The 21,277-nt window shown below is 34.6% G+C and overlaps 1 protein-coding gene across 1 annotated transcript in view; it reads left to right on the forward strand.

Moving 5' to 3' along the window:
• The first annotated feature begins 9,648 nt into the window (after positions 1-9,648).
• The window catches only part of BRINP3 (BMP/retinoic acid inducible neural specific 3), a 295,934-nt gene continuing 284,305 nt past the window's right edge, over positions 9,649-21,277 (forward strand). The window contains exon 1 of the mRNA XM_016122669.2: positions 9,649-9,703. The gene's annotated coding sequence lies outside the window, so the exon portion shown is untranslated. The remainder of the gene's footprint in view (positions 9,704-21,277) is intronic.

Here is a 21,277-nt window from a genome sequence, read left to right on the forward strand (position 1 = left end):
CCTCTGAATAAATAAAATAGATAATAAATATCTAAGACCCATTGAATGGAAGGTCATTCCCTAAAGCTCCACAGTATTTAATCAGGAAAGAAGAGCTCAGGCCCATTAATGGATGATTGATAGATCAATAGATCAATGGATAGATAAAAATAGATAAAAACACAGTCCACTTTTAATTTACATTTGCCTCTTCAGCACCCATTATAAACCACTTGAAGTACATTAAGTATAAGCAAGTATCTAATAAACACTTCTTAATAAATAATGGTGAAATTAAAAATGAAATCAGATACAACAAGAAAAAGGAACAATCTGAAAGCAGACAATGTTTGGACAAATAGCCGTGTGTCATCGTATACCCCGCAGGCACCAAAGTATTATATGCAAATGAATATCAGCAGTGATTACAATTAAGCGAGAGCCAGTGAACACCGTTTAGGCAGCAGTTGTTACAAAAGTGGTATATGTGAGAAAAGTCTACTTAAGGAAATTAAAATTAAGAACATTTAAAATTAAGTTCTATGTAGATTCTAAGTGGCAAAGGTTCAGCATTTTATTATTTGATTTGTAGAAATAATAAATAATCTTTAAAGTTATAGCATTAAAGTAATATGACAACTAGCATGGGGGATATATTACCACAATTTCAATAGTCTTTCTAGAGAGATGTCTTGTAGGAAGACATCTATTTCTTTCAAGGTAAAAGTGTATAGCTCCAAACAGAAAATAAATGGTAATCTTTGAAATAAACATTAAGGGAGGGCCTCACATTTAAGTAGTCTTTGTTCTTTTATTCTTGTATTTATTTTTCAGTAATACATAATTTTCTCCCTGTTTTCTGAAAAAGTTAGGTTTTTATTTCAAAATATTGACAATCAAGTTCTAATATACTTTCTAATACTGCACTTTGGGTAAACATTTCTAGGATTTTAAAATCAGTTTTGACATAAATACAAATATATAGTCAACTGATCTTTCACAAAGGTACATAGGAAATTTGATGGAGAAAAGATGGTCTTTTAGCAAATAGTGTAGAGACAATTCAATTGGACATCCACATACAAAAAATAAATCTAGACAGATACCTTTCATCTTACACACACACACAAAAACCTTAAAATGAACCATAAACTTAAATATAAAATAAAAGACTATTGCATTTCCATAGAAAACATAGAAGATTTATGGGATCTCAGGATTGATGATAATTTGTAAACATATCTAAAACACAGTCCATAAAAGTAAATACTTGTAAGAGTTGTGATTAGAAAAGCCACTACAGTTTTACTACAGATACATGAAGGAGAGAAAAAAGTACTCCTCTGCGCATATTTTATTTACTTAGTTATGTATGTGTTTGCATTTATTGAGTAATTCTCTGGTTTCTTATAATTTACTTATGCAACTCATGGAACACTACATATTGACAGCTTTTGATATTGGGGCATTTAAATCAGTCATATTAACTTTCTTGTTTTAAATGTATTAATAGTGCTGCTCAATTGTTTTCATTCTTCCATTTGCAAATGATAAGATTCTTTTAACATTGTGTTCAATTATAGACATATCAGTTGATGTGGATAAAAAACAAATGAAGATGAATATTATTTCTGAGTGAAATTTTAAAACACATTGCATGGTTAAGGCTTTCTCTCACCCTGTTGTGATACTTGGCTACATCCCAGTTTGAGGCCAGTCTATCATATACTGTGTTAGCATTATCGCTTGGAACAGAACCTCTAGCTACCTATGGCAAACACTGTATTTAAAACATACATGCATATTGGTCATTTTAAGCCATTAACTATTTTGGTTGGTTGTGACTGCAGTATAACACAATCTGTATTGACTGAACAAATTTTTCATTGTACTTTGATAAATATGAATTACCTATTTTTGATAGCTTGATTTTGATCTTTGTGTACATCATTTTTTTTTTTTTTTTGCTTTGTCAGTATCTCAAATAATGACGAATGAATATTGGAGGAAGATACACATACACACACACACACACCACCCCCACCCCCCTTCAAATTTCTCAACAGAAATTGCCTGGATTTCATTTATCAGGCGCATATGTGATTTCTCATTTGTCTAAAGATCTGAAGTTTATTTCATGTTAAGTTTTGATTAGTAGTGATGTAGAAGTCGTTGCCACTCTGCTCAAACCTGCCAGTATTTAGTATTCTCCCCTATTTACAATCCAGTGTTCTTACAACGTGTGCCTGTCTTACGTAAGTTTTCTGATGCACACTGAAAGAATGCACGTTGACATTTTTCTCCTGCTGGTTACTGAGGGACTGTCCTGTGGACTCATGTCATGTGTGAGGCCCTGGCTGCCTTGCAGGACAGTTGACACTTGTTTTGCTTGGTACCTGTTCCTCATATTGTGGCTTTGACTATGGCAGAATGACCTGAATTTAACTTTCATAATTGAAAAAAAAAATAGCTTTGGAAAGAATCATGTTGACTATATGACTATAAACAGTTAATATTTGTCAAACTATAAGGGGAAAGGAAAGTCTCTTTTTCTTATTTGAGTGGACGGAATTCCCAACTTTTCCTTTAATGCCTTTTAATATTGTACATAAACAGAGATTTCCTAGAGAGCTGGAAACAAAATTAGGAAGTTTTAGAGTCGATTTAAATTTTGGCCAGATTCTGTAATACTATTTGTTTTATTTTTGTCTGAATTGCCCTGTAGCTATGAAAACCAGTTTCTCATTTGAAGGCAACTAGCTAGGAGTCAGGAACTGATTTTATGATTGAGTGCATTAGGAAACTAAGCTTTATTAGTATAATTATGGAAATGTGCATAGCCTTGGGATATTTTCTTTTCTCAAACACGATAGTATCTCTAGGAGACTAAAATATAAACATACGATTCAATTTAAGTAGTAAATATTTGTGAAATGTAGAAAGCTGAAAACTTTGAAATTTTAGTGTAAGAATTGTTCATTGAAATGCTTTTATCATAGTATCATTGCCTTGAAAATGCAAAAGATGAAATGTGGTGCCATAAGCTTTTTATTTTAACAAACAATAGTAAGGGAAATGCAGTGATGAAAATAGGCACAGAAAGTAAAGAGTTAAACATAGGACCATAGAACAATGTCATATAACTTTTATTTTCCTCCTTGAGGAATGCCTTTTGTTAAATGTCATGTAATTACACATTATTCAGAAATTTTGTGTAGTTGCTAATATATTTAAAAAATATGTAGAGTTCCTTTCTTTGTACAGTGTGGCTCCAAATTCCTTCTGCTTTTTTTTTTTTTTTTTTTTTTTTTTTCCTCTCAGAACTTGGAGGTAATACCTACTAGTAACAGGGAGGCCATGTAAAACATGACTAGAGTTAGCGCGGCCGTATGGCACACTCGAAAGTTGCTGAGAGAATAGATGCTAAAAGTTTTCATTACATGGAAATTAAATGTATATTTATCAAGTGAAAAAGGGCAGTGTTAGAAAATTAAATTTATAGCATAAATTTCATGAGTAGATAGATACACATATGAAGAAAGACAAATACAGCAAAATGCAAGTATAGATAATCTTCCAAAAGTCAGTGTTTATTGAGCTAATTTATCAGAAATGAAAAGAGACATCAAGTGAAAATCAATAGCATTTGTAAGCTTTTGTATAATATATATAAAAACAAAGGGCTACTGCTTTTCTCTCAATTAGGATAACATGGAAAGACCCAGTCACTTTCATCTATCAAATAATTACAACTATATTTTATCCATAATCCTTTTCTGCCAATCTTACTTTATAAATGGATCTTAAAATATTTCAGTTCCCTTTTTTTCTAGAAATCATCTGTGGCATGTGTGACTTGTGTTATTATACTAGTGTTTCATAACTCTGACATTATTCATTTATTCATCTTCATGGATATACTTTAATTAAAACAATTATTAATTTCTCAGACATTTCTGGATTTAATATGTCTTCAATTACAGCTTCTAATTTAAGTTAAAAACTTTCATCTGTTCAGAAGGAAAATTATGTGGAATGCAAAATAAAGATAATTAAATTACTTCTAAATATGTAGTTTTTAGCAGCAATTTTTATTTGAGGACTGGACATCTAGCATTTGGAATCCTGATGAGAGAAACAAATCAAGGGTAGAGAAGAATACATTTAGTTAGATACGTAATTTTTAGATTCTGAAAAACAGAATGAAAAGAACTAAAATGATACTATAAACTCTTAGTTCATTCCATAAATGACACGGAGAATTTTAAACTAACTTTGTTTTTAAATTTCAGAAAAAAATGTTTTGTCATTTACAAATGGTGTATTTTTTCAGATAGTCTTTTCTTCAAAGGCTATAAGTAAATCTAGTAAACATACCCAGTTTACCATTTTGTCCATCATAGGCACTGATTTGAAGATGATTGTTTCAACATTGATTTTCTCATTACATAGTTGCCTGTCATTTCACTTTTTCTTTTATTCTGTTTGAAAATGTTTATTAATCATTGCAATAACATATAAATTTAATCTATGTTCTATATAAACATAGTTTACATTATAAGATGTTAGGGCAGCATTTGATAAATAGCTTTCTAGGTTTCATTGATAATAGAGATGATGGTGAATGAATATGTCAGAGAATTTAAGGATTAGAATTATTTTAATATACTCGATTTTAGCTAAGTGGTGAAACTGGATTCACCATTATAAAGGAAGAAAGCCGACGTACATAAAAGTATTCCCTGAGCCTACGAGTTGCCTAATAGTTTTGGTTTGACCTCACGGTAGGTGGTGGAGATGGGAGCAGTGCTGCCGGCATTTATGGTGAGCCTCGGATGTCACTGAGTTGACCGGAGCAGTGTCACGGCAGTAGTGGACTCTATGTAGCATTGGGCAGTGTTCTAGAGTGGCCCGTTCCTGGCCAGGATGGGGAGTAGATGGCTTGAAGGGACCTTGGTGTCATTGTTGGTGGAAACTGTCATGACACATGGGAAGTGTAGGCATCCATGTGTGTGCCTGCTTAAAGTGTAAACACCGTATTTAATCACCTTCCTATTTTAACAGGAAGCCAGGGATTGAATAGCTGTCATAAGAATTGATGTGTTTTCCTGTGTCAAGTCAAGGCTAAGAGAGGACACAGCTCAGCCAATGATAACAGTATTCTAGTGATCACAGAAATAGTTTCTAAAATTCAGCTAATGATTTGGAAATTCTTAGAATTATCTGGTAAATACCTTGACTTTATAAGTTATATCTTCTGACTGTAATTTATATCACAAGATAAACATTTTATGATCAGTTTAGTCACAAAATAAATGGAACATGTATGACTTTCGATTTTACGTTGTTTTGTTTAAAAGGTTTAAAAGGTTATCTCCTATGTATAAGCTTCTGATTTTTTTTTCTTTTGGTTTAAAGAAGAGCTGCTCTCATACTATTAAATCATATTTTATTCTATTTTTAATTCCATTAATGGGACTGGTGGCAAGAAAACAAGCAGCCAACAGAGATGTGAGAGTTAGGGGTTCTTTCTGTATGGCAGCCATAGAGTCAAGGCATTCAGTACTTTCCTGTATAATGTCAAGTACCAGCCAGTTTTATTTTCTCTTGTTTTTATATAAGTTTAGAGAAACAGTTAAGAAAGGAATACCAGCAGGTCCTAATGTTAGCTGTCAAAAAGCAATGCCAAATTAGGCAAAAGGAGAATAAATTGATGTATTCTTCAGTTAAACCAAAATTTATAAAGATTAATTTAGATTAAAATAAAAGTCCTTCCCTATTGGCTACATTCGCTTCTGGGATCTCAAGTTTTTATTATTATTTTTATTAAAGAAAACTGAAAGAAACATCAGTAAAAGTTAACATTTCAATGACAATTAGTTGAGATTTGTGGCTGATGTTTTTCAATGAAATATTTTCTCTACTTTAAGCTACTTCCTGCCACTATGCAGGCCTGCAGCTTCGCTGTGTTTGTATTTACAGGGATTAGTATAGTGCCGGACACATTCTAGAGATGAAATAATTATTTATTAGCTGAAAAGAAAAGTGAGCTATAATGAGGAAAATAAGGTCCAGGGCAAGAATACTATGTGACCAAATGGGAAAAGTCAATTATGGATGCATTTTTGAGATTGCAGGTGCCCCTCTGTATTATCTTGAGGTCCATACTAAAAATGTAAGAGGGGAAAATAAAATGTATTTTTCTCTCGGTGTAACTGTTATAAGCTAATGAGCACCAGTAAACATGAAAAATTATGCTACACAAATATGAAACTAAATGCAATTTAGCCGATATTTACTTTCTTCTTCTGTGTATTACTGTTTCTGAGGAAGGTCTATGTGATAAAGTCCCCCTCAGTATGGATGTCACCTCTGGAAGTGAGTTTTCCAGGAAATGGAGGGATAAAATAATATTGAGGATAAGCTGCATCTTAGATACAATGCAACTGCTACTTCATTCAAACTACATACCACAGAAAGATTGACATTGGCCCTATTTTACTGATGTCTAGTGAGACGTGACATTACATACCATCGCAGAGTCAATTCAGCGAGGGAGACTGTGAAACCAGTTTTATTTTGAAGCAGAGTTTAAAATAGTGTAGCCCAGCAACGCTCTGGAGAGGGAAAGTAGCGAGGTGCTGAGTGTCAGAGGGGAGCTCTGCCATTCACTGGAGTTCAGTTTTAAAAATATAATGTTTGCTTCTAGCAGTCATTTTAACTTTTTCATAATACTTTCTCTTTTCAACCCACACTCTATGCTGCTGTCTGAGTAACAGGATCAAAACTCAGCATTGACCATTCCCTGCCCTTCAACTAAATTTCTTAGTCCTTCCTTCATTTACTCCCAACATTTCAAAGTCAGCTTGGCATTTAGTAATCCACAGTCTGCCCTCTGCCTTTCCACATGTGCAGCCACTCAACTGCACTACTCCATGCAGACCTTAGAACTCCAGTACGTTCATCACTCGCTTGTCGTCAGCCCTTCCCTTCCTCCCCATCTGCCCTTTTATTCCTCCCGGCCCCACCTTACCCTTGGGCTACCCTTCCTGCCATGCACATTTGTTAAAATCCTTCTAGAGTGCAACGCTGAGTTAACCTCCCGCAGCCTCACAGAAGACGTTCTAGATTCCCATAAGGAACGGCTGCTACTTTTGAATAATTATAAAGTACAGGAATGAAACCTCATTTATCTTGTGTCCATTTATTTGCTTTCCATCCCTCTAAAACTGGGAGTAGTGAACAAATTTGGCTCTTTATCACAGCTAATATTCAACCATTCAACATATTGCATCAATAAATGTATCTTGCTTTTTAAGTTGAATTTACATGTATTTCTGTAATTTATTATTTGAAAAACTATTTACCCTGCTTTCACTATGTAGAATCATCTTACATAACTTCGGTTACTAAAAGCGAGAATTACTGTGTAAGCTGTTTCCTAACTATGTAAAAAAGTTGACACAACTAAATAATTTAGCAGCTTTCAAACTATTGATTTTGGTGAGCTATAGGCCGGTTTGTAGGTGAAATGAGGTGAACCGCAGTGGCGGCTTCCACGCTCTGCCCCAGGCGGTCCTGGGAAGGCCACGTAACTCCTGTCGAGGACACTGCAGCTTTTACTTCTTTGCAACTGAGTCAGTCAGCTGCTCTTATTTATTATTTTTTTTACAGTATGTAAGATTTCCATTGGATAAACTATTCTTTATAAAGCCTAAATAAGTTACATATGTACTGGTTAAAGTTAACATGACGGTATTAATTGCCCATCAATTTATATCTTCATTCCCTTTATAATAATATATTTAAATGTTTTTAAAAAGAGGGAATAAAATTGTTTCTATGAAGAAATATAAATAACGTGAGCACTCAGAGGTTCAGATCAAAGAAGGATTTCTAGTATTTTGAGTGGTTGCAGGTGCAATTCACTGTGGGGCACCTTAGAGGTGGTATTTCCATCCTATAACTCTTCATTTAGGACTCTTACAAAGCATGAACATTTAATTACATTTAATTCTTATTTATAAAAGAAAAGATGACTTTAATATCTTTGATTTCTGTAGGTATGCACCATCTCCTCTTTAATATCCCTTAAAATCTATACAAGTAACATGGCAAGTTTATAATGGGATTATCTTACATGAAGAATTAAATATTGACAAACAAAATACAATTAAACATAATTATTAACAAATTTTCTATTTCAGTTTAATCAAGAAATATTTCAAGTAGACTTCTGATATACTTTATCAACTAACAAATATGAATGATGAAAAATCCCACATGTTCATAAATGCACTATAGTTATTTATGAATGTTAAAGAAGATCTAGAAAAGCTGTCACTTTTTAAAGAACAGAAAATTAGGTTCAGAGAAGCAAAATTACTTTTTCTTAGCTCACTTGAGTTTTTTCCTGAGAAGTTTAACTTAAAAGATTGGCATTAACTCTTGATTAGGGGGCATTTTTGCTGTCTTAAATACTATTCCCTAAATGACAGTGTTAGATTTGATTATATCTCAGGCATCTAAGGAAAAACAATATTCAAGATTCACTTTCTTTTTCTCATTCAGCAGTTCCATTTAACAGTTTTGTGCTTCTAATGATTTCGATAATAAATAACTAGCTTTGCTTTCTGTGTAATTACAACAAATAAAAGCTGAGATACACTCTTTCAAGATTATTCTTGAACATGATAATGGAGCTTAGTTGTTTGACATAGTTAGGATATGTCATAAAGTCTACTTAAATATATTTTCCGTTATACAATTTTGTCATTTAAATGTTATAATCTTTAAAGTCACAATTTCTTTAAGAATGTGGTAATGTATGAAATGATTGAAGCATATAAAATTTCAGTCTAACAGAATATTGTGAAAACTGATAGCTTAATTCTTTAAATAAATGGACTTTTTGTTGATAATATATAGAATTTCATTTTGTGAATTAAATATATAAATTATGTTGTTTATTATTTTGTTTCGAAAGATATTGATCTCTAGATCAACTTAGTAGAAAACTTAAATTATACTTATCTGACATTTCCTTATGTTCCTTAGATAATTCTTCTGTAAAAGTGATCTCTAAATTGGCCTTGCAGGAATTAATGAAGTTTAATTTTCTTTAGCAGTTTATTCTGGTTATGAATGTCTGATTAAATGTTAGAAAATAAATAAATCAAGTAGATAATCTAGTATTTTATAATCCCTGTGAATTACCCACCTGTGGACTGCCAGCTCTATAATAAATAGTCCTCCTAAATTTTAAAACAAAATTATTGACATCCAGGAAATGCCAGTGCAGTAAAAATAAAATTTTAATTATTTTAATGTTTTAAATATGCCTTCAATTAAAACTTAAGAATTAATAGTTGGCAAAACCATGGGCATTAGAAAAAAAATGTAATCTATAATGGTAGAAATTAAATCAATAATTTACAATATATGGTGCTTACTGAGGTTTTACACAAGAAGCTTTCACTTTTTAAGAAATTTGTTAATTTCCTTGTGAGACTTTTAGTGTACACCTTGATATAAATTGAGAAATCCTAGGGTATTGAAATTATATGAATGAATTACAAAATATCTTTCTAAGAAACTAAGTTGTATCAAGTATGTATATAACGTGGTATGAGTTAAGGTAAAATAGTTCAACAAATTTATCTTTTCCAGGGTAGGAGAACAGAGGGCTGCAGGAGAGATCTTGTCCAACACCTCAGATAGGAAGGTAAAGTAGATGATTTATTTTCACTTCTATAAACAGTTACATTATTTAATTTTATGAAAAAGCTGCAGTTGGTGTATCTGAACATCAGATTCCTGCAGCACCTGTCCTGGTGGAGCTTAGGCTTCTTCGCATCATCTTGGTCCTACGTTTTCTGCTCGGTACTCTCGTAGGTCTCAGTGATTTGCTGACTTTTTACCGTATTCTAAAGCAGCTTGTGAATGTGCCATTAATTCCATCTAGTATCTAATATGGGATGTTGATCTCAAAGTTCTTACCCGGTAAATATTGATTAGAAGGGAACACAATTCATTCATGATACATATATCTATTCTAAAATGTAAGCCATCTCCTTTAATTATCAATGTATGCTTAGATTATTATGGCACTTCATTTTTTTTTGTGATTTACTTTGTGTTTTTAATTTTGGCAGAACTTTGAATTTATGAAAACAAAAGCTATACTATAACCATAAGTTTAAGAAATATTTTGTTTTCAATGTCAAGTAAAAAACTACCCCAGAGCTTAGTGGATCAAAAATAAAAGTTTCTTCTATTGTATCGGTGACAGCTGGTGCTCAGCTAGTGTAGGCAACACTATCTAGAGTGACTCTGCTTCAGGTCGTGGAGACTTTTGTGGCTCTACTCTTTATTCTAGGTCATTCGGGCAACCTGGGTGTTTGTGCTTCACATGTTTGTCTTCCTCCTTGGGTCGGCAGGCCACTCAGGCCATGTTTCTGTTTCTGTTTTATGGCTGCAATTCCTAAGACTTAAGGCCTGCTCTCATTTCATTCATGTGACATCTTCAAAGCACGCTACATGGCCCAGCTCTATGTCAGCGGGTTACTAAGGACGCATCCATTATGAGGCCGTAGCAAAGATGTGTGTTCAGGCTATAAGACATGTTCTGGACACCTAAGGCGTAGCCTGACGGCTGCAGTTATTTATGCTATGTTATATACACTTGAAGGTTACTAAGAGTATGGATCTTAAATGTTTTCACCATAAAAAAGAAATGGTAATTATTTTATGTGTTGCAGGTGTTAGCTAATGCTATGGTGGTAATCATTTGGCAATGTGTAAGTGTAAAGTGTATCACATCAGCACCTTGTACACCTCAAACTTAGAGTGTTCTATGCCAATTATATCTCAATAAAGCTGGGGAAAATTTAAGAGAGGCAATAATACTTTCACACGTATGCATGTGCGCACACACACACACACACACACACACACACAGAGCTGTGGATGCAGGGGCAGAAGGTTAACCAGTTCTTGTCATTTAATCTATAACAAAAATATTTGATAATGCTTATGTACATTCCTAATAAGAAATTAAGACACAAAAAAAGTTGAAATGATCAGTAAATGTAATGTTCAACACGTATTTCACTGATTATTCTACAAAGTATATTATAAAATCGCTTAATATTCAGTATAATCATTTTTTATTATTTTTTAACAAATATCACATAACTACATGCACAAACTTACTTATTTTAAGAGTAATAACATTTCTTTGATTTTTAGTATAAAACATTATTGTAGGAATTAATTTCTTCACAAAAAATACAGTGAAGTGGATATGATTATCCTGAATTTATGGAGGAGAAAATTGAGCTAGAAAGTTTAAATTATGTGTCCAGGATCAAAGATATGATTTTAATTCATGCATTCTGTATCATGGACCATACATTCTTGTAAATACTAATTTGTGTACAAGTAAGTATCTGATTTTTCAAGTATTTATAAACTAATGCTAAATATAAAAACAGATTTAAAATAGCAATGTGCTCTGAAAACTCAAAAAAATAATTGAACGAAAGCAAGAAAATCATTTTCTAATATTCAGTCTAAGAAAATCATAGCTACATAAAAATTTCTGAGAATCATGACATTGAAAAAAGCCAATTTAGATATAAAAGTGTAAAGTTGATAAGAGTAATATTAAAAAACTATTTGTAGTATCCATTCCTGTTTACCTGGTGTTTTCTATAAGGGGAATGAAAAGACTGGTTTCAAGTATTCTCAGAAATAATTTTAAAATAAAAATTCTAAATTCTCTGAGTCGTCAATTTTTAGTAGATACATGGAATCTATAAGAAAAATCTATATGAAAGAGATTAGAATCTAGGTATTGATTGAAGTAAAGTACCATGTTTATGAATTAACATAGTCTTTATAGTAGCAGTTGCCTAGAACTAGAATATTATCCCAACTTGCCAAATAGTAGACATCAAATACGAAAACAGAACAAAAATTAATGACCATCCTCAGTAGGGAGCCATGGAGACAATTAGTAAATACAGAGCTCTCACAAAATACACTGAATTTTATGCAATCATAATGGAAAAAACAATTTTTTTAGAAGAAACAGCCTACCGAATTCTGCTGAAAGGCGAAGCGAGCCAGACTGAGTGATGCTTAGAACGGAGCCAGCAAATAGCAGCTGCTCAGAAAAGCATGAAGGGGAGTTTTCTAACTTCACTGTTGAATTTTACCTTCTAAATTCCTCAGAAACGTTGTCCCTCCCTCTGGAGTGTCTTGACAGTTGTCTCTCCCTCCAGGGTATCTCGAACATCTCTCCTTTCCCAGTAGCTCACCGACTCTATCACCTCGTAATAACTGTTTTCAAATGTCTTCCCGGTCTTCTACAATAGAGAAGGGAAGGGCAGGAAAAGGAATGAAAAAAGTAGGCACTCCCCCCGCCAAAAAAAAAAAAAAAAAAAAAAAAAAACTTAATAGCATGTCCCTTTTGAACTTTTAAATACCTCCTTTCTTTCCATCAGGAGAAAGTATCTTTTATCTTCTTTTTACTGAGTTGCCGTTAACCTCCAGCTCACTCATGAAGTGTTTTCCCTCCATTCATCCTTCTGCCGAAACTTCTAGCTGGTGACACCAGTGGCCGAGGCACTAAATCCATAGCATACAAACAAATCCTCAAACGCTTTGACTTTTCTAAAGTATGTTGGCATTTTGCTGCTTGGTACTTACGTGCGGTCTGGATTGATTCCGTTCTGTTACCTCTGGAGCTTTGGGCGTCATTTGTCGTCCGCCAGTGCGTTGTGCTTGCGCGAGTGGCAAAGCAGAGGCGAGGCGAGTTTCTGCCGCTGGCCGGGGCAGCAGCAGAGGCGCGGGCTCTTGGCGAACGTGAGTGGGTGCTGGCCGAGACCCGCCGGACTCCGTGCCCCCTGCCAGTCAGCAGTTCTAGGGTGGGCGGCAGCTGTGACCGCAGCAGAGGTTTCCTGCAGCTTTCTGAGCGTCAGCAGCCACTTCCTGGTCCCTGGTGGGCAGACTGCAGTGACATGACTTACAGACCCGCCAGTAGCCCACCCCAGCTTCTGTTCCTCCAGCCCCTGAAGCGGTTTCGTAAGCACCTCCCTCCCTTTGCCGCGCGCCTTCTTGATGGACCTGCACAGAATGGTTGCTCTTCTCCCGCTCTGTACTCTGACCATGCAGTATGTTCCTATCCTGAGTGGTTCCAGGATTATACCTGTAATCATGGGAATTTGAGATGAGTTTTTATTATAATTTTTATAAGCTTGACATCACAAATAGGAGATGCGCATTTGATCCAGTAGATTATAATATTGTATGTATGTAGAGTATATGCAGATTAAAATATCATTTGAATTCTCATTCGCATATCACTTACATAAAAAAGTAGGCTGATTGGGAAGTGGATCTGATCATTGGAATGTGACCTTTAGTGAAATCCTTGAGCTCACAAATCCAGTCGTCCCTCTCATGGTGAGAAGCAGCAGGCTGCTTCTGCAGTTGGAGGAAGGTAGCCCTCCCTGGCTTGAAAACCTTTTTGAGATCTCATACGGATTGTGATTGACCTCAGTTTTAAATGGGTGGACAGTTACTAAAGCTCTGATATGTGTATCTGTGTCTACATCTGTGTTTTTATACAGGGGCTCACACTGTTTCATCACAGTGCAGATCCCTAGCCTCTCAACCAGGCCCTGCCTGAACTGTTTTTCATTCCCAGCTATCCTGCAAACGTAGGTGGCCCAGCGTCCTAAGGAAGGATTCTGCGACACTGCTATTATACTGCACGTCTTCCTTGCAGCTTCCCCCAGAGATACTCACATTCATTTACTCAGGACATTGTGCCCTGGGAAAGGAACATATCTAGACTTCTCTGAAAACTTTATTCTCCAGTTTTGAACTGTTGCTAATCACAGAAGGAAAAGACATGGAATGTGGCACCGATAGTTTATCCTCACGAGATGTGTGCACTCTCTCAATTCAGAGTTTTGGGTTTCGTTGGTGCAGTGTGACTCGCTCTGTCTAGCAGAACCTACATGCCTCCTTCCCCGCCTCTCTCTTTCTCTGCTGAGACATTTTCAGAGATACTGTGGACCAGGCTTCATAGCTTCAGCATGGTGGCTGCCACTTGCATAAAATCTACCTGTGATGTAAATAATGCGTGATGTCTTATCATATTGAACCACTGGCATTTTAGGATTTAAAGCTAACAGAGAACGGCATATTCTGTCATAATAAAAACAGAAATTGATACCTACAGTTGGTTTTTGCAATCACAACAGCATCCAAAAAAAAAAAAAAACAATGTAAGGCTCTATATTAGTATATTCACTATTAGCATAATATAATCCCATTTTTGTGGGAAAAGAATTATGCAAGTAGAGAGAAGTCTAAAAATCTTTACCAGAGTCTAAACTTGTTTATCTCTGCTAATGAAATTATTTATGTTGCTTTTTTTTAATGTATATTTACCTCTCTTTTCTAATTTATTTTGTGTAGCAGGCCCACATTACATGGATTAAAATAAGTTCTATAGCATATGATTTTTTTCATTTTATACTATCTCTTTAGTCGCTCTTACATTGTGCATTTTTACATGTCTTCATTATGCTATAAAGTCCTCGATTGAAAAATTTGTTTATTATTATTATAGATAAATGTTGCACAGATTGTGCACATTGAAAATAGTGATAAAAATTACAGTTCCCAGTGTGCGAAGAACCTCTTTTTAATGTTTTCATTAAAATGACTTAGTCTTGCCTGAACATGACACAATTTGGCATAGTAGAAAACTAGCTTTAAAAAGCAACTTGCATATATTTTGTAGAAAACTTCAGGGAAACCTTTTGTAAGTAACTCAGCATATGGCTTCTATAAAACCAATGCCTTCCAGGCAGCGAAGTACACACCTCGATGCTATGCTGAATTGCAGAATGGGATAATGATCCTCGCAAAATCACGAATTCCTTGAGGGCGGACTCTGTTTCTTATTCATCTGTGTTTCCATGACCTATTACATTGCCTAACATGCAGTTAGTACTTATGAATTAATTATTTGTTGAATAAATAAATGATTTTGTGATTTGTAAGGGCAATCTACCTGTGGTTCATCTACTCCTAATGAAGGTCATGGGATGATACTTCAGATTGCTGTAATGTTGCATTTTCAGAAAAGCCACAATTAGGATATTTAGTATAGCTACTAAAACTATCTAATTGTTTTAAAGACTGATATTTTTATAAAAAAATGCAGGCAAGCACCACAGTTCAGATGAGTAGCAGAATATCTGAAAACATCAATGAAAAGTATCCCAGCCAACTTAAAGTACGTGCTTCAGAACAACCTCTAAATGTTCTCGTGAGAAGCACTGCGTAGGCCCTTTCCACGGTAGCTGTGTCTTCAATGGCTTTCTCGTGGTTGTTTAAACCTATATAACACAGCCTCATGGCACTTTATTGACAGAATTTGGACTTGAGGTGTGTAAATGATATATATCACAATCCTTGGTTACAGAAGGCATTTTAATCTTACCTCGTGTCAGTTAAATAGTGTCTTCTAATTCACTTCTCCATCACTTCTACCACATATTAAACTACGTCCTATAATGAACAGCGGAGTCATTGTAAAAAATAGTAAAAAGTTATTACTTAATAGAACATTTGTACAGTGGACGTAGTTGGGGCATCTTCCCTCATACCATCCCCTTGGACCACTCTCTAAAGTCAAAGCTTTTCCACCAGTATCTGCGTTCTGTGCAGCTAAGACCTTGAACTCATTTATTTCTTCCCATGAATTCTCTTAAGCAGTGGAGCTGCCTATGCATGAAAAGCCAGAAATGCTTGGGAATATTTTTACCCATCTTCATCCCCCCAGAGTGGCTGTAGCCAATTACTGATGGGTTTGTGGTTATAAAATCCAGCTCCTTTCCCTCCAGGCAGGATAAACTGTTGGGTATAATTATTTTCCAGAGCTTCTAGAAGGATGAGGTTGAGTCTGGAACTTCATCTGAAATCATAACTTTGCATCTTCTCTTCATGATGAGTAATATAATATTTCAGTATAAAAATAAGTATAGATTTATTTATGCAGAGTGAATCTACACTACACAGTTAATCTAAATGTTTTTTTTTTCCATTTTTTTTAAAGTAAATCTCTTTGGCTACATTTTGTTTCAGTTTTCTCATAATTTAATTATTAAGACTATGTTTGTGAGTATCCCCATTTCCTACTGGCTCCTGGCTGCATCTTAAGAACACGTGGAGACTGTGATTATTAATGTCTTTGGATTTTTATTCTTTCATGTACATTAAAAGCTCTTATGTGACGAAGGAAATGCTCATTCTAAAGTCAGCAGTCAATATGGTTATGCTGAAGGAAAAAGATTTAAATATATACTTGTTTTGAAGTAAGTTCATTTTCACCCTCATTATTTTGGAGAAATATAAAAATCTTTTTTTGCTGTTTGCTTTCCTCTCTTCAACTAGTTCAGTCAGATTTATTCTTGTTCTTTCCACGTGAAATAACCATGCTAGTCAGCATGTTCACATGTTTTTGAAGTCTTAATTTAAGTTCTTTAAGCATGACAATTGTATATATACTTACATGAAAACTAACAAAACCTTCAAAATCATTAGCTAAGTAGTTAAGTAAAAGTTTTACTCTGTAGATAATGAGACATTATCTTTTTGATGGTTGTTTTGAAAATTTGGCAGCTACTTACAAGTAACAAGTAGAAGCACAAAAGCCTACAGCTTCTAAAAATGTTCTCTGTCTCCAGTGTTAAATACAACTGACATGTTTTAACAGTAAGCACTTTCTCTCATGGGATCCTACTCCATGTAGTAATGATAAACCACCATTACCTGCGTAGTGAACTGGAAGGCGTATGGGAAGGAAAATCATGAAGTGACAGCTGAAGGGGTATGTGGTTTGGGGAGAGATTTTAGGTGTTGGGGGCTTTATTTCGTTTAGTGAAGGTAGTCAAGCAGTAGTCTCTGCTCTTTTGAATTTTCCAGTATATGGTCTTTCCACAGCTCACAAAACATACCTTATTCCTCAGACTGGAAATGACTTATCTTCTCCCCAGTTAGGCCCTTAAATTCCTTATATTAAACAAACAAACAAAAAACTTAGCACAGGAAATTATATGTCATATAAGATTTTCATGGAATTAATTTGTCCTTTTAAAAAACACGCCTTTCAGACCTGCGTTGCTACATTGCAGCGGCTGGCACAGGCAGGCTCTGGTTAGGGTGCAGAGAGGTGTATTCAGTTGCTCTTATTCTCAGGAGCTCATAGACCATCCTGGCAAAGAAAAACATGGAAATTGAACATTGTAATGCAATCTAAGCACCAATAACAACATACTAAAATTTGTTTAAGTGCATAGAGTTTTCCTTGGGATTTCAACAAAAGTTCAACAGTGGAGGTGATGTGCTAATGGGAGCATATTCATGACAGAAGCAAAGGGTCGAGCTATACAGAGAGCACAGAGGGAGACAGCTATCGGAAGGAATGGCAGGCGTAGAGGTATGTTTACGTGAAAGAGCAGAATGCACTCATAAATTTCGGATTCCGTTGAATTTCTAGAAACAGATAGAATGTGGAGGTTGGAAATATTAGGCTAAATATGGAAAACGGTAGTACAGCTAAATATTATTTTGATCAATGAGTTATATAGAAGTTCATCTGAAGAGAAAATGAAAGTAAGAAGCAGGAAGAAAGGTATTTTTTTTCCTATACCTAAAAACTTTAAGCAGAGGAGTGGAGTGATCATACATTCAGTTCAGAAAGATGTTCTTTACAGCAGAGTTGAGGATATATCATGTGATGGACAGACTGAAGGCAAAATGTATGTTTTATCAGTTCATAAAATAGATAATGAAGGCTCAAATGAAACAATTGGCAGCAAGAATAAAGAGGAAGGTGAACTTTGAGAGGTATTTATGAACTAGATTGAATTGTCCTCTATGACAAATAGATAAGATGGTAAGAGCGAGAGCGAAGTTGAAATTCAATAAAATTTAAAAAACATCCACATATAAGACTATGTTAGATGTGTTCACGTCCTTTACCTCAAGAATTTTATAGGGCCTCTGTAATATTGATCTTATTATCCTCATTTTATAGTTGAGCATATTGAGTTATGGAGGGGGAAGATAATTTGCTCAAGATTTTAAAGTTTACAGTTGCCAGAATCAGTACTTGAATTCCATTTGTTTTATTCATCCTCCACCTAGCTTGCTTTCCTCATTTCTACTTTAAACTTTCTGACTTTCTCAATAGCTGCTACAATCCTTGATTGCTAAATAGTACTCAGAGTAGTTTCAACATAATTTTAAGCAATAAAAATGTTTTTAGGTTCGAAGGTGACTAATTGCACTGCTGATAACTTGCATTTGTACAGTGGATCTCCGTGTCAAAAACTCTAACAAGTAGATTATTCTCCTTAAGCCCCAGCACAGCCTTGCAAATAAGTGAAGCCATTGCTGGATGAGCATGGTGCCTTTTCGTCTACTTCCTGGCTTTTTACTCTCCACCACACCTTCCATATTTTAGTCCATCACCATTAGAAATTTGAATGGCAAAAAGCTTCTCAATTTTCAAAGAATTATCAATTCCAAGAGCTGGAAAGAGACTTCTAGGGTATTAAATCCAATTTCCTCAGTTATAGATGATGAAACATTGACCTGCTGAGGAAGTGATTCACCTCAAATGACAAACTGGAAAAAGGTTCTCGAATCCTTTTTATCCCCTTTTACAGTATGCTCTCTTTCTTTCATTGAAGTCATTCTTGACTTTGCTTTTAATGGCATTGCTAATAAACCCTAGAGTCGCTTGATGAAAATGTGCCTTTTCAAAGACGAAAAACTTAATTTAATAAAATAAATGTTTTTATTTTGAGAATAGAACTTTTTTTCCCCTAAAAAGCACAACGTTATTGTTTTGTCCCATAGAAAATATGGAGCAGTAATCTGCTAAGGAATTAACATACACTAATAACTAATAAACGACTGTCCTCCCAGCACAAGAAAATGTCAGTCTGTACGCCATCTTGTTTTGCGAGATACTTGTACTTATTTTGATCTCTCTTCCTGCTTACACATTTGATTTAGCTTTTCGAAATCAGTTTAAGTGTATAATCTGCACACACACGTAACTAAGTTACAACTTTGGAGGCTTTTCCATTTTAAGTCAGGTATATCATTAACAAATAGATAAACATTAACGAGAATTAACATATACAGTGTCTAAAATAACTTTCTTCTGAACAAAATTTTACTGAAGAATTTTTATCTATTTACACTGATTGCTTATTTAAATGTATGACTTTGATTTTCAGTTCTAGTTAGATTTATAGTTCAATAATTTTCTAGACTGTAGTTTTGATGGCTGTTATTTCCATTTGCAATTAGATATTAATAATTTCCACATTTATTTTTATTCAGCACTGTTGATATCATCAAAGAACTATCATGCCTTCTCATATCATTGGATTTAGGAAAGGAATTAATTTAGAAACGATCTTCTGCTCGCCCACCACTCATTCAGCGACAGTCTCATTAAAGCTGTTCCATTGGCAGCTCCAATACCTCGTATGAATAAGGATCTAAAGTATTAATTTGCATTAGATGAACTATCAAATTAAGCTGACTCATTACAGACTGGATTCTTTCATGCCGGGATCAAAGTGGCAGTAACCTGCAGCTAGGAAACTAAGGAAGCCGTATTCAGGAAAACCAGAACGATAATGATGTAAAAAACCAAAGGGCAGCAGAGTGAAAAGGTCTAAGGCAACTCAAGAAGGTTTGTTTTCAATCTCATTTGAAATTTCAGTGGGACTCTGTGTGTGTAGAAATTTCTTTCACAAATAGCCTGTTCTGAGTGAAAGCAATTTTTTTGAGTAGTTGTCAAATATGACATTTTTTTGCCATTTTACAAGAGTAGAAATTGCTCACTGGGGATAAAAGAATCTTTGGTAAGCTGATGCTCAGACACTGGTGTGTTATGAATTAGGCCTTTGATGCATGTCTTGTGAGTATAAGTTTGAGAGTGTCTGAGGACTTTTCTTCTCATGAATTAGGAAGATTAAAAAGTTTCCCAGCATCATTTCACCCTTCTTCGGTGACACACACATGCAAGCAGCTTTTCTCGTCTGTTTCTAGGAAGTAGGCTGTCTAAATTGCACAGGTACTGTACCCTGCAGCAGCAAACAGGCTATTGTCATTATCTCTGATTGCCTAAATTGTCTGAAAAGAGCTTTTTTTTTCATTTATAACATATTTCTGGTCTCTCTATTTTTTATTATTTAACAAACTTTAAAATACTGATCTTTGTTTATGAACTAGCATTTCAGATTATTGATACCATACCATCAAATATAATATAAAATTCCTAGATTCTTTATTGAGTATATGAAAATTGCAACTAAGTTTATATAACAATGTCTTTGGGAATATTTATAATTATGAGTAAAATAATATATAAGGATGATCATTACTACAACATCAATAACAGTGGTTAAAAGATAAAAAATTTAGCTAAAGAGTTAAGTATTTTATAATAGAATAGTATGCAGCCATTAAATGTTTAAATGCAATTTGAAGCCAAAGTTAGAAAATTTATATGTTCTATTATTTTAAATAACTGAGGAAACAAAACGTAGAAAAAAAATTGAGCATACCAAAAATTTAATGTCATTCACCACTGACTAGTGGGATTATGGTTGATCGTTGTCTCTATACATTATGGAACATGTCCAATTACTGTGAGTGGAAATCAGTCAGAAGTCAAAATAAATTTAAAAATAATGAGAAAATGACACTAAAAAATCCTAAATGAAAGCCTTAATTTTCTTACCATTTTCTTATTCAAGCTCACAGGTTTCAATAGTATCTATGGGTCGATGACTCTCACCTTAGATCCATTCTTTGAACTCCAGGCTGCCTATTTGTCCCATTTTGAATGTCTGATAGGCATCTGACATGCCGCAAATGCAAAACCAAGCTCTTGATATCGCTTCCATAAAGCCCTCGTAGTCTTGTCCTCAATTTATGTCAAGTTCGTTCTTGCAGTTTCCCTAGCCAAAATCAGTCGTTTCCACATTTTTTCCCCCATATTTCTCACCCAGCCCAGCAGCAATGTTTGTAGCTCTGTTTTCAACATTCTATGAGAGTGTGAACACTCCACACGTTTCCCAAACCACCACAAGTTTTTGTGTAACTGTTCATTGCTTATCCTTTTTCCCTTTAGTCCAATCTGAACAGAATAGCCCTAGAGATGACATTTAACTCACATCGTATC

The sequence above is a fragment of the Rousettus aegyptiacus genome, unplaced genomic scaffold (genome assembly GCF_014176215.1).
Source record: "Rousettus aegyptiacus isolate mRouAeg1 unplaced genomic scaffold, mRouAeg1.p scaffold_m13_p_18, whole genome shotgun sequence".
Taxonomy (NCBI): domain Eukaryota; kingdom Metazoa; phylum Chordata; class Mammalia; order Chiroptera; family Pteropodidae; genus Rousettus; species Rousettus aegyptiacus.